This window comes from Heterodontus francisci, chromosome 4, assembly GCF_036365525.1.
Source record: "Heterodontus francisci isolate sHetFra1 chromosome 4, sHetFra1.hap1, whole genome shotgun sequence".
Taxonomy (NCBI): domain Eukaryota; kingdom Metazoa; phylum Chordata; class Chondrichthyes; order Heterodontiformes; family Heterodontidae; genus Heterodontus; species Heterodontus francisci.
In genome coordinates, this window is record NC_090374.1 from 119,762,077 (window position 1) to 119,776,448 (window position 14,372).

General features: G+C 39.2%; 2 protein-coding genes across 9 annotated transcripts in view; one reads left to right on the forward strand and one right to left on the reverse strand.

The window, feature by feature from the left end:
• agtpbp1 (ATP/GTP binding carboxypeptidase 1) overlaps positions 1-11,502 on the reverse strand; it is a 426,905-nt gene extending 415,403 nt beyond the window's left edge. For 5 of the 6 annotated variants that reach the window (XM_068030051.1, XM_068030047.1, XM_068030053.1 and 2 more), the window contains exon 1: positions 11,287-11,430. The gene's annotated coding sequence lies outside the window, so the exon portion shown is untranslated. The other variant, XM_068030050.1, reaches the window with a different exon arrangement.
• A 156-nt stretch (positions 11,503-11,658) lies between these two features.
• Positions 11,659-14,372, forward strand: part of naa35 (N-alpha-acetyltransferase 35, NatC auxiliary subunit) — a 98,436-nt gene continuing 95,722 nt past the window's right edge. For 2 of the 3 annotated variants that reach the window (XR_010974897.1, XM_068030056.1), the window contains exon 1: positions 11,659-11,737. The gene's annotated coding sequence lies outside the window, so the exon portion shown is untranslated. Of the gene's footprint in view, positions 11,776-14,372 lie in introns of all 3 variants that reach the window. The other variant, XM_068030057.1, reaches the window with a different exon arrangement.

The window sequence follows — 14,372 nt, forward strand, 5'->3', positions numbered from 1 at the left end:
TTTCATCATAAGGACTGCAGCAATTTGAGAAGGCAGTTAGCCGCCATCTTTTCAAAGGCACCTCAGAATGGTCAATAAAAGCAGAGCATGGGACTGATGCACATATCCCGAGAATGAATTGTTTTTAAAAAATTAGTGATGACAAGAGTGCAGTGAAACTTGAACTTTTCATGACTTAAGCTGCATTTGTACCCAGTATTTTACCAATTGTATTATCTGGGGGAAAGGATTAAAGTACACAGAAGTGCAATTTTTAACTGATGAATTTAGAAATTTTTTTAAGTGGCAAATGAACTCTGATGGTGTCTTGTGTTATGATGATGCTTCTATATTTTTTTTTAAGTATTTTTTGAGGACTCATTAAAATTGTGAAGATGGATTCATTGGAAGGCTGAAGATTTTATAAATACTGGACTCTTTTTCACTGGGGTCATTAAAAGGACAGAGAGGTCTTGTTTGAAAACATTTAATGGAAGTCACCTGTCTTCAGATAAATACCCACCAGGGGCTTTTTGACATGGGGGAGATATTCACAGAAGTGACCGGTCAAGATTTATAGGAGTCAGGAGGCTTGACTCTTGAAGTATTGTTTTTGGTTTCATTTTGGACAATGTGTTGAGGTGTGAACTGTTTTGAAGGCAGTTGAAGAAAACCAGCCAAAAGAACAGTCACCATAGCACCCTTTTCCATCTCTTTGAGAAGCTCTTAGAAGCGAGTGTAAGAAAGAGAGAAATTGATGCTGCATTCCTCCTCACAGGCCTGCCAGAAATCCCTGTTGCCGCATTTCTCCTGGAAAGCCTGCCAAACTGATCTTCAACAACGCGTGAAAGGAACTGTTCTAGAAAGATCCCAGTGACAGCTGTCTACACGTATTTGGGATGCCAAGCCAAAATGGGACAACTGACATCTTTCCACATCTTTTTCTTAAAGAATGAGCAAGTATTTGGCTAAGTATTCTTTTTGTCTTTTCTTTGTAATAGAGCTCTAAGGAGAACATTTTTTGGTTAACATTTGTGTGAGAGAGAGAGAAGGGCCAAGATAAAAAAAAGGGAACTTTCATATTTCAATCTGTGTGTTAATGCTTTGCTTCATTACTGGTTAAGTCTTGTTTTATAATAAACTGATAATTTTGTTGTTTATTGAAGAAACCTAGTTGGTGTATTTTATTCTGGGATTAAAGAGTATATGATTGACTGCATCGGTAAAGGAGTAAACATTTAAAGAAATGTTGTGACCTGTGGAACTAGAAAAGACAGCACTCCTCCCACCTTGGTCGTAACACCTAATTGACATATTTTAGCATATTATCCAATACTTTGAACTGTACTGAAATTCTACCATAGATTCTTTGGATTTAGGAAATAAGGTAGCAACTCCAACTATTGGACATTGCTCTTAACCAAAAATCATATATTTAAACTCCATTAAAACATCTCAAAAAATGAATTTAGATGTGCTTTTTCTAAATTAAGTAATTTGCCTAAAGTCCCTAATAGCTCTTTTCTCTGCTGATCTGCCTGTGCTACTCCCTTACCAATTTCCCTATTTATCTTAATTTCTCTTTCCTTGTATCTGATGTCACTTCCTCTCCTCCTGTCAACACCTTTTTATGTCCATGTATCTGAATAACTCTTTCCCCCTTGGTATGTATGAACTCTTTTTCTCACTGCCTGAATTTCTATCTCCGTGTCTATGAACTTGTCTCTCATGTAAATGAGGAGAAACTCAAGATGCTGGGAATATTCCCACAGAAGCACAAAAGGCTAAAATTAGATTTATAGGAACATGGAACAGAAGGTGGTCATTCAGCCCTTCAAGTCTATTCCGCCATTTAATTAGATCATGGCTAATCGGTGCCTTAAGTTTTTTTTTTAACCATGACGGTTTCTGATGGGGTGAATACGGAATAGGTTGAGGAGTCAGTGATAAGGAGGTCATCAGTTTAAGACTCTCTCAGGAGACAGTAAAATGGGTAGGTGAAATTTATCTATACAAAGTTGTTGGCACACTGAGTGTTTCACCATGTTGGTACTTTTTGCTAGCTTATTTAGTGGATATTTAACTCCTCCAAATATATTAGTGAACTTGTGCTTAGCAAAATGAGGAAAGCCAGTGCTATAGAATACATTCCATCAACCAACAACTTGCATTAATACAGTGGCTTTAATGCAAGACCTCTTGAGGCACTTCAGAGGTGAACCAAAAAAAAATTGGCACCAACCCAAATGAGGAGATATTAGGAAGGGTGAGCAAAAGCTTGGGGGAAAAGAAAAGGAGCTGGGAACAGAGGTGAAGAGGTAGAGTGCTCTGGGGAGGGAGCACCTAGATAACTGAAGGCAGTCACAAACAGTAGCAGCACGGGAAGGGTTGAATGCATAAAAGGCCAGAGTCAGAGAATCCAAGTGGCCCAGGGGAGGGGAATTCTAGCACTAGGAGATAATAGAGGGAAATAAACATTAGAAAGGTTAAGATAGTAAATGAAGAACAGTTAGCAGAGGATGAGGTGGACCAATTAGAACATACAAACATGTTCAACAGGAAAAAAAACAATTGACCCATCCAGCCTGTCTTGTGTAGTCATGACACTTTATGTAAGATACAAACACTCTATACCCACAGAGCCATGTATTCTGCTGGAGGAGAAAAAGAACATTTATGGTGGGAAAAAATCTGGAAAATTCCTCTTCTACCCAGGAGCTCACACTGACCCCAATTTATATTATAGGACACCAACTCTTGCGGATAGGATTAGTATAGATAAGGATGTATGACTGAAGGTGGAACTCAAATCAGAAAAGGCTCCGGATTCTGATAGAATGCATTCTAACAAGCTGAGGAAAGCCAAAGAAAAGAGATTCTGACCAATCTTTCAATTAATCTTGGAGGTGGACATTGTGCCAGAGGATCGGAAGGTTAACATATCTGATCAAAAAGGGAGGCCAGTTATTAGTAACTAAGATTCTAGAGACCGTAATAGAGGATAAAATGAATCGTCTCAAACAAAACATGGGTCGATTAAGGGCGGCCAGCAAATATTTACAAAAGGCAAGTCTGAAAACTTTAAAAGTACTTTGAGAACCAGCCAGTAAGTTGTTAACCAGAAGGTATACAACCAGAAATAAATGCAGGAAGGTTAGAATTGTTTTCAGAAGGAGACTGTCAGGACATGAAATTCATCATCAGAAATAATGTTTAAAGCAGAATCCATAGCAGCTTTTAACAAATGAAGAGTTACTTGAAAAATGTCATTTTATTAAAACAGCACTTTCAAACTTGCGCTTTTTAAAATAAATGGATACTAAGCCAATATGTTCTTTACCAATTGAATTTCTTGGTAGCAATACTGGAAATACCGAACTTTGACTTCAGAAATATAATCTTGTAATGAACAATTCTAAAAAGGGGAAATATTAAATTTTGAAAGCACTATTACCTTTTAATAAGCCTTAACATTGGGAACCATGTTTTTTCACGAATCACATCATGCTTCAGTGTCTAATACTTGCTTAACACTGGACATCTAGTCAATTGTATCTCGTTACCAACTGACTCGATGCCAATATCCCAGTTACTTTGATTTTGGTTTAAGTTCATCTGACTTGTAGAATACCTTATAATCTGTATTTTTAGTCATTTATACATGAACTATGTATTAAGGTGGGGACCAAACTACCATTCTTTCACCATCATCTTGAGTTCAGTGAAAAGCGTATTTAGAAAAGACAAAACTAAAAAGTAACAGTTATAGATAATACAATGAGAAATTTGCCTTGTTGCATGATTCTTACCAAAAGATATTAATTCTTACACAGAACTGATCTGATGAAAGATCACAGACATCAAATGTTAGGTTTCCCACTCCACAGCTGCTACCAGACTTACTGAGATTTCCAGCACTGTTTTTACTTACAAAGTACTATTTAGTTAATGGGGATTTCTTTTAATTTAGTGGTCATAATAAAAGTTTCAGCATGTGAAATCTTGTCATGTAATTCTTGAAATTGGTCTGGGGGTTCATATCTCATTTTTATGGTCTCACTGAGGTCATAACAGCAATGGCACTTTACATACACAATGTGATAGCCAAGCTGATTAGCATCCTCACAGCAAATTTGTGTCCAGGCACTTTTAAAAGTATTGTTTAAAAGAAAATCATTTTTAAACCAGTACATATACACTTTTATGTACGCAATATTGATAAAGGGTCTGACTATCAGACTCCGCTAAACTGCCCTGTTAATTTTCACATTTACTGCTGCCGAAAAATACACTTTAAAAACAAGATGTGTTGTTAATTTGCAAAATTAAGATTATACTCCAAGAATGGTGATAAATAGTATCTTTTGCGAATGCATAAAATTTATCAAAACAGATTAACAACCAGAGTATGGTACAAATTGGTTGTTACTTGTGTGGAACTATGAACGCACAGTTACGAAAGATTTCAGATATACATCTAGAAAAAGGCCAATACATTTTATATCTGAATGAAATAACACTATATAGCTGAATTAAATAAAGAACTTGTATTTATACAGCACCTTTCACATCCTCGGGATGCCACAAAGTACTTCACAGTTGATTGATGAATTATTTTTGAAGTGTTGTCACTGTTGTAGGAAAATGTGGCATCCAATTTGCACACAGAAAGGTCCCAAAAATAAAAATGAGATAAGAAACCAGTTAAATCTGTTTTCTTCCATTAGGTGAAGGACAGATTTTGGCCAGGATACCAGGAGAGCTCCTCTGCTCTTCAAATAGTGACATGGGATATTTGATGTTCACCTGAGCAGGCAGTCAGAGCCTTGTTTTAAAAGCTAAAAGACAGTACTTCTGACAATGCAGCACTCACTCAGTACTTTGTTCAGGTGTCAGCCTAGGTTGTCTCAGGTACAGGGCTGAGGCTTGAACCCACTTAACTCCAAGACCAAGCCAACATTCTTTAGTATCTAAATGTACCATATGAACATTCCAAAGTTTAAGGGGTATCTTTTAGTGTTAAAATTATTTTCTTGTTCCTTTTCTCCTGAAGTCAGCCTCTGCCATGCACCACCCCGGAAAACTATTTCCACGCCCTTGTCAATTATCCTCCAAGAGCTGCCACCAAGTAGGTGATAGTTATCCTGAGTCAATCTTTCCAATCTTCCCTACAAGGAGGGAAGCACTTCTTCCCCATTCAGCATTTTCCCACAACATTGTGCACAGAGTGAGTTACCAAGAATTTAAACCTGTACCCTATTGTTCCAAAATTCGATGCAGTTGAGTTTCAACTGCCTGAACCATCATGTTGCTTTGATGGGGCATTGTTTAAAACTGTGAAGTTTTCTAATTGAATCCAAGATTCTTTTCTAAAACCACTCATTGAATGCAGCTTTACAACAGTTATGCCACATTTTAAGAACATGTACACAAAATCCTTTTTTTTTGAAGCGTTTGAAAGTTGTCATATGCGATCTTGTTAATTATTTAATAAAAGCTTCCTCTCAACGCACTAAACATAGTTACTTCAGATTCATTCAAAATACTTCATCTGAACCTACCAAAATACACAAGATTTTAAACTGTTATGCCATATCAGTGCTGTGCCATGTTTTCAATCCTTAGAATAAAATTATTGTCCAAACCTGGTGAATTAAATTGGTTCTCTATGCAATTGCTGTTTAATCATTAATTTTCATTCCCCTCACTGGTTAAGCATTCAAAAAAAAGGCTCATATTTTGTAGCACCTTTCATGATCTCAGGGCATCCAAAGTGTTTACAACCAAAGAAGTACTTTTGAAGTGTAGCCACTGTTGTAATGTAGAAACTACTGCAGCCAATTTACACACAGCAAGATCCCACAAACAACACCACGGTCATCAGATAATCTGTTTTAGTGATGTTGGTTGAGCAATAAACATTGGCCAGGACAGCAGGGATAATACCGTGCAATTCTTCAAAATAGTGCCATGGAATCATTTATGTTCACTGAAAGGACAGATGTGGGCTTGGCTTATAACGTCTTATCTGAAAGATTTCCTAGGAGCGTCAGCCTAGAATTTGTGCTCAAGTAGCTGGAAAACCTGTTTTCTCTGTTCTTACTCGTTATTTTCTACTTTTGTTGTTCATGAATTATATTTCACCAAAAAATTCTACCCAATTAAAGTTGGAGGAAAAAATTCGCAGATGCATGACAATTCCTCAACCACCCACTATATACCCCAAAACTAAAATAAAAATCACAATATAGATAATTCACAAACATGTTTTCTTCCCGTCTGCAAACAGTATAATACATTCCTATACTTCCTGCTCCTTTTTATGGCTTTCCAATGCCAACCATACCGCAAACCAATGTACAATCTCCAGCAAGACAATTCCTCAGAGTCCCAGTGCTGTGTGCACAAAGAAACTGGCTTTTTTTCCTTCATACAAAAATACCTGTCAACAGAGTGAACTGGTTAGTGCTTCATCAAGAAATGTGTTCAGTGCTTGACTATGTACATGATCTGTTTCTGCTCACTTTGAAGCTATGTTTTAAATATGCATTAAAAATGAAGTTAGTTTAAAATTTTGCTTTTAGTTACAAACACAAGATACATTGAGTGCCATAGAGGTATAAAATGTGTAACAACTCAGCTCCTGGATGCAGCCCAAGTGCTACAATCCCCATCACTGTGTCCACATTTAAAACGGGTAGTTGCTTACAATTGGCCAAAAAAGTGAAAACCATTATCTATTTGCATTAATGACAATTTCAAAGTTCATGTGATTAAATAAAATCTCACCTTTAACCCATCAAATAATTCTACACTGTGACGTAAACCCCACATACCAAATGGAAATATTAGTTTCATCGTGTGGAACTTTGCCTAAGACTTTTAAGAATAGAAGAACTAGGAGCAAGAGTAGGCAATTCAGCCCCTCGAGCCATTCAATACGATCATGGCTGATCTCATCTCGGCCTCAACTCCACTTTTACTGGACATTGTTACAAATAACTTTTAAAACAGAACAGCTAGCAGCCAAGATGGCCATGCATAATTTGCATATGAAAAACCCAAAGGATTAGGCTGGAGACAGATGTAGTTACTCAGCCAAGCCAGAACAATGGGGGTGCTCTCTGAAAAGGTTATTCCAGATAAGTGAATCAATGTGGTTGTCAAAAGCCATCGCCACCCATTGACTGTGAAAGAGCCAAACCCCCACTAAATATGTCTGAACAGCTTGACGGGAGAGCCTTTGAATTTCAGAGACCATTCCGGAAGATTCTGATTCAAACACAGAGCTGGTCATGTCATGTGACCAACTGTGCAACTCTGGGAGTTTGTGAATTGTGACTCAGAAGGCAGACAGTAACTGAGATCCAGCCAGAGAACATCCCTCCTCTCTCCAGTAGAGAACCTGAGAAGCCTCAAGCTGCAGCTGGTGGAAGCAAAGTCTACAGATCCTTACAATCAACAACCAGGGAACAAAGATAAAGCCCCTCTCCTGCCTTCCAGAACCTGTGAAACAAGCCCGACCCCAAGAACTTAAGGACTACAACTAAGGACTCAAACTAAACTTCAGTATTTAAATTCCATTTTTATGATGGACTTTGTCTCTCAACATACCATTAACATACCGTTTGCCTTTGCTCCATGACTTTCTGGTCAGTTATGCTCTGTGACCCTGTCCTTGAAACATTATGGGGTCCAAAGTAGATGTTGAGGACTCCCAGGGCAACTCCCTCCCAAATGTATACCACTGTGCCGCCACCTCTGCTAGGTCTGTCCTGCCGGTGGGACATGAGATACCCGGGGATGGTGATGGCAGTGTCTGGGACTTTGTCTGCATGAGGGTGATTTGGACAAGTTGAGTGAGTGGGCTAATGCATGGCAGGTGCAGTATAATGTGGATAAATGTGCGGTTATCCACTTTGGTAGCAAAAACAGAAAGGCACATTATCTGAACGACTATAAACTGAGAGAGGGGAATATACAGCGAGACCTGGGTGTTCCCGTACACCAGTCGCTGAAGGTAAGCATGCAGGTCCAACAGGCGGTAAAAAAGGCAAATGGTATGTTGGCCTTCATAGCGAGAGGGTTCGAGTACAGGAACAGGGATGTCTTGCTGCAATTATACAGGGCCTTGGTGAAGCCACAACTGGAATATTGTGTGCAGTTTTGGTCTCCTTATCTGAGGAAGGATGTTCTTGCTATACAGGGAGTGCAGCGAACATTTACCAGACTGATTCCTGGGATGGCAGGACTGACATATGAGGAGAGATTGAGTCGATTAGGATTATATTTGCTGGAGTTCAAAAGAGTGAGGGGGGATCTCATAGAAACCTATAAAAGTCGAACAGCATTTGACAGGGTAGATACAGGAAGGATGTTCCCGATGGTGAGGGAGTCCAAAACCAGGGGTCATAGTCTAAGGATACGGGGTAAACCTTTCAAAACTGAGATGAGGAAAAATTTCTTCACCCAGAGAGTGGTGAGCCTGTGGAATTTGCTACCACAGAAAGCAGTTGAGGCCAAAACATTGCATGTTTTCAAGGAGTTAGATATAGCTCTTGGGTCTAAAGGGATCAAAGGGTATGGGGCGAAAGTGGGAACAGGTTACTGAGTTGGATGATCAGCCATGATCATAATGAATGGCAGAGCAGGCTGGAAGGGCTGAATGGCCTACTCCTGCTCCTATTTTCTATGTGAGTATGAATATGTCAGGTTGTTGCTTGACGAGTCTGTGGGACAGTTCTCCCAACTTTGGCACAAGCCCCCAGATGTTAGTAAGGAGGACTTTGTAGGGTCGGCAGGGCGTAGCGGTTAGATACAACTGATTGGCTTGCTAGGCTATTTCAGAGGGCATGTAAGAATCAACCACATTGTTGTGGGTCTGGAGTCACATGTAGCAGATTTCCTTCCCTAAAGGACATTAGTGAACCAGATGGGCTTTTACAACAATCGACAATGGTTTCATGGCCATCATTAACTAGCTTTTAATTTCAGATTAATTGAATTCAAATTCCACTTTCTGCTGTGTTGGGATTCGAACCCATGTCCCCAAATCAATACAAAAACAAGAAATGCTGGAGTCACTCAGCAGGTCTGGCAGCATCTGTGGAAAGAGAAGCAGAGTTAACGTTTCGGGTCAGTGACCCTTCTTCGGAAGAAGGGTCACTGACCCGAAACGTTAACTCTGCTTCTCTTTCCACAGATGCTGCCAGACCTGCTGAGTGACTCCAGCATTTCTTGTTTTTGTTTCAGATTTCCAGCATCCGCAGTATTTTGCTTTTATCCCCAAATCAATACTCTGGGTTACTAGTCCAGTGACAATACCACTACCCTGTTGTGGTCTGACATTTCTTTGTAAACATCTGTCCCTTCAGGTTAGAACACCTGCTGTATTTACTTGAAATTACATGTTTTCCAGTACTTATTTACTGGTCAACTTTTTTGTTGACCTTCCTTTTTAAAAAAACACCCACAAAATTCAGCAATTTCCAGATGATTCAATGTCCATGAAATCCTTTTCAGTTTTTAAAATTATAGATTCTCAAGTTTTAACAAAAATAAGGAAACTCTTAACAGTATTCTGGCTCACTGCGAGCCACACTAAAGCACATCCACTGGTAGGAAATGAAAATTATTTGTCCAAAGTAATGCTTAAAAAGGCAATTACATTAAAAAAAATTTATATATTCCAGAAGGGAGAAACTTAGTCACAGATTTGTTCTACATCAGGATTAGGGATGTCAACCCTGGTTGGAATTATTACTGGAGGTTTGATCAGATGACAGGATTAATTAATAAATGATATATTAGAAGTATCTACTGCAGGGTGCACACTACCTGCCTGTTGCCATAATTTTGGGTCACATTTTACAGCCAATGTTAGTACTTTAGTAAATGTTGTCTATTTTGCTAAAAGTCAGGAAACTCAAACAACAGCAACAACTTTTATCTAGTACCCTTAACATAATAAAACATCTCAAGGCACTTCACAAGAGCATTATAAAACAAAATATAACACCTAGCTACATAAGGAGATAAAAGGTCAGACGACCAAAAGTTTGGTCAAAGAGGGAGGTTTTAAGGAGTGTCTGAAAATGAGGAGAGAAAGGCAGAGAGGTGTAGGGAGGATATTCCAGAGCTTCGGGCAGAGGTAACTGAAGACACAACCACCAATGATGGAGTGATTAAAATCAGGGATGCACAAGAGCCAGAATTAGAGGAGCGCAGATATCTGAGGATTATGGGCTGGAGGAGATTACAGCAATGGAAGGATTTGAAAACAAGGATGAGAATTTTAAAATCAATATGTTGCTTGACCGGGAGCCAATGTAGGTCAGTGAGCACAGGTGAACAGGATTTGGTGTGAGTTAAGACATAGGAAGCAGAGTTTTGGATGACCAAGTTTACAGAGAGTAGAATGTGGGAGACCAGCCAGGAGTGCATTGGCATAGTCAAGTTTAGAGGTAACAAAGGCATGAATTTAAGATTTTGCTGCACATAAGGATCACAGAATTCCTCCCATTGTGATTTCTTCTGACTCAGTACGGTCGCTCCAAACGCTTCTGAAACGTTAACTCTGCTTCTCTCTCCACAGATGCTGCCAGACCTGCTAAGTATTTCCAGCGTTTCTTGTTTTTATGTAATTAAATTGCCTTGTATAAACCTGAACTCTAAGCCCAAAGCAGAGCAGGCCAGACCCTCCTGCATCAGGCTGCACTGCTATCAGCACAAACCAGAAGTATAAAAGTAACTTATCCACGACATTATGATCAGATCCGTCAGAGAATGGTACTGATTTAACAGGACTCGTAACTACAAAAGGCGATGCATCATGAACAAGAAAAGTTAGTCTCTCCTTTGCTAATGACTAAAACTTGATATGGCTGTAAGATACAGTCCCACAATACTGGTCATCTATTGCTACCTACTACTTGGGCTTTCCTTTGCCTGTGTGAATTAGGGGTGGGTTATCTTCTGAGCAGCTAATGTGGATTTAGGACTTAAATGTTAACAATAGTGCAGAGTTAAGTGCCGGACAATCGCAGCGCAAAGTTCCAATACAAAAGGTACTTTTCTCCAGGGCTGCCAGCACCAATATGCTGCAGATTAACCCACCCCGTCCGATGAAGTTGCCAGCTGATCCAGAAGCGTTAGTAACTCTCATCATCATGAATGAGACCCAGGGTCTCCTGCACAAGGAGGAGGGTGCAGGCTCCCAATGCCCTAACATTCAACACCTACTAAAATACTAGTCATCAGCTCATTTATTTCACTACTGCGGCTGGTTGTTGTTGTGACCACACTTACTTCATTGACTGTGGAGCACGTTGCGACGCCCTGAGGTTGTCAAAGGCGCATTATACACGTAAACTTTTTCGCTTATGCTGGTCGCGAAGGATGACTGACTCCATTAACCCGCGAGCCGGATATAGGACAAAAATAAACGCCAGAAACTACCTTCCCCCCCTTGCTGCAGCAGCGAGTTCCGTTGCGACAGGAAATAGCCAAATTCGCATCGCACCCCCTGAACCAAAGCTCGCGATAGTTTCCGGACACTCTCCGCGATGACGGGATTTGTCGTTCTCAGTGGTCTTTCCGGACGGGGGAGCGGACGCGATGCCCGTGGTGTGGACTGCAGCTCCCAGCATGCGTAGCGCGATAGCCGTCTGGCGAAGGGGGGGGGGAGTGTGGGCTGAACTCGCAATATGGCTTCCGTTGATAGGACATGGTAATGGACTGAAAGCAGCTTTACTCTAAGGTAATCGCAATGGGTGAAACGCCGCGATCTTGTATTTGGTTAGTAATCATTCAATTACACAACCCCCCCCCTTCAAAAAAAATGTGCATGGGGCTAACGAGCATATAACACTTTAATCCATTTATAACTTTACATACACGGCCTCTTTAATGGATTAATATTTACATGAACGTGGCTTAATGTTCAAAATCGTCCACTTTATAAATGTAACACAAGATATAGGGAAAAGGCAGTGCATTCTAAAATGGAAACAAATCATTATGTTCGAAGATTAATTTATAATTCTAAGTGTGAGCATACTAATATATATGTCAGTATATGGGTTTAAATTTTAATATTACTAGCAGAATCCCGCAAAACATTTCCGGTCAAATTGGTATCTTTATTGCAACATTATTTCTTTAAATACAAGATTTCTAGTTATTCTTTCACCCAAGGTTTTAACAATCAAAACTTCTGTCTCTGGAAAAAACTACGTATGTGTTCATGTGTGAAACTAGACCTAGGAATAATTTTGTCAAGAGTATGGACTTGTGACTTAATAGTCTTTGAAAATGAAAGTCTAATTGGGAACTGTTCTCTCCTGAGTTGAAAAGACAAGTTTACATCTGTTGGGCTCAATATTATTAGAGGAATAAATATTCTATTTCCTTGAAAGCTGCCTTCTATAATTTCAGCATCTATCATTGAAGAAAACAGCTTCTTAATTACCATTCTTGTTCTGTGACAAAGTTCTTGTTTAGAATTCAAGTTTTGTAGCAACATTATAACTGCTGCTTCCTCGAGTCTTAAGTTTCTGCGGTGGCATGCGCATTGGAGTTTGACTATGTCGAAATATTGGAGGGTATAGACTGTTATCATCTTTGACTATAGAATCAATGCTGATGTATTCTTTTAATTCACCTGACAGCTTTTCGAAAACTTTTTCATTAAAATCAAGCGAATCTTCATTTTTTGTACAAAGAATAGCTTTTGAATAATAATTTGCATCAAATAATTGTCCTGGCCATTTTGCCACTTTACCAGTTCCATTATCCCTTCCATCCTGCTCTTGCCATCCCCATCCTGCTCTTGCCATCCCCATCCCTCCCATCAATCCCTTACAGAAACAATCTCTCCAACCAGAGTAACTTTGTTGTTGGGTTCCCCTTACCTTCGGCTGTTTTTTCCCTCCACTTAACCAGCCCCCCAACCACCGCCACCACCACCACCACTACCACCACCACCAACACGTGCGTCACACATTCCAGACCTGCACATGCTCCACGTGTACTAGGCATTGTCCACCAAATAAACCCACCAACAGTCGCACCCTTAAACTAACAAAGCAAAACAGTCTGGAGAGACAAAAACTGAGTATAATTATTACAGATGGTATGACTGTATATTTTTGAACTGTAAATGAACATCTTTTGAGTACAAGAACTACTCTTTATTAAGTGCTTGGCTCCACGTCAAATTATCAAATTTTCTATGATATCTAAGTTTTATGTCTGACATCAATTTGAATAGAAATTCAAACATATGAACGTTTCCTCCAATTCAATATTGGGAAGACTGAAGCTCTCATGCACCCTACAGACGCCCTTCATTTCCCACTTGCGGAACTCTGGGAATTCCTGGCCAATAGCTTGGGTCGTCATGATCGGGTCCAGCTGGCCCTCAACTGATGTTCGGAGTTGGCACTGTTCATCAGTTCTGTCCACTGCTATAAAGACCGCGAGCGTGAGCAAGGACGCGAATCAACTTGAGCTGCGTCGGCTGAAGACATTCCTCACGGGGCTGCTGTGGGAATGGAGGACACGAGTGATTCTAGTCCCTCCCCACAGTAGGATATAGGTCAGGGGTTGGCAACCTTTTTCACTTGAATAGCCTTTTTTAAAAAAAAAATTGCCTTGGGAGCCGAAAACAAAAATTCAGCATTTTCAAATCAAATACATGGCAAATTGCCAAGTGTCTCTGTCAGAAAGCAAAGTTTGCAAAAATCATGAACAAAATACATATGGTAAATTTATATCTCAATAGAAAAAAAATTAAATTAAAATAGAACTAAGCCTGAATTATCACATTATTTGAATTTTCTTTGTTTTTCTTTATGTTTTCTATGTATCTCCAGTATTTGCATTTTGAGGCTTTATGCATCAATTTGCATAAATTATGTTTAAGCATGTTTGCAAAAAAATTGTAAAAATGGTGAACCATATTAATTTAATGGAAAAACAGCATGTTTCCACTTTGAATTAATAAAATAAGAAATTTACGTATAAAACTGAAAGAATGCTTTTTGTCTGTGTTTTTATAACAGATCTTGTGATAAATGGATTTTTTTAAATATAATTTTGTTAGTAAGTCATCTTTAAAGTTCAGATACATAGAATTAAGACAACCTTTTCAACTATTGATTTTCATGATTAAAAATAGCTTTTAATAGCACATTCCGAATACATTATCATCTCAGATATATTAGAAGCAATAATGGTCGCAACCATACAACCTGTTCCTCGAATCAAAGGCATCATCTATAATCATGGTGTAAGTATACCACTTGAGCAGATTTATTTAGAGCACAATGATGTCTTTTGTTAAAATAATCATTTGAAACCACAAAATGCAGCGTAATGATTAGCCTTTTATC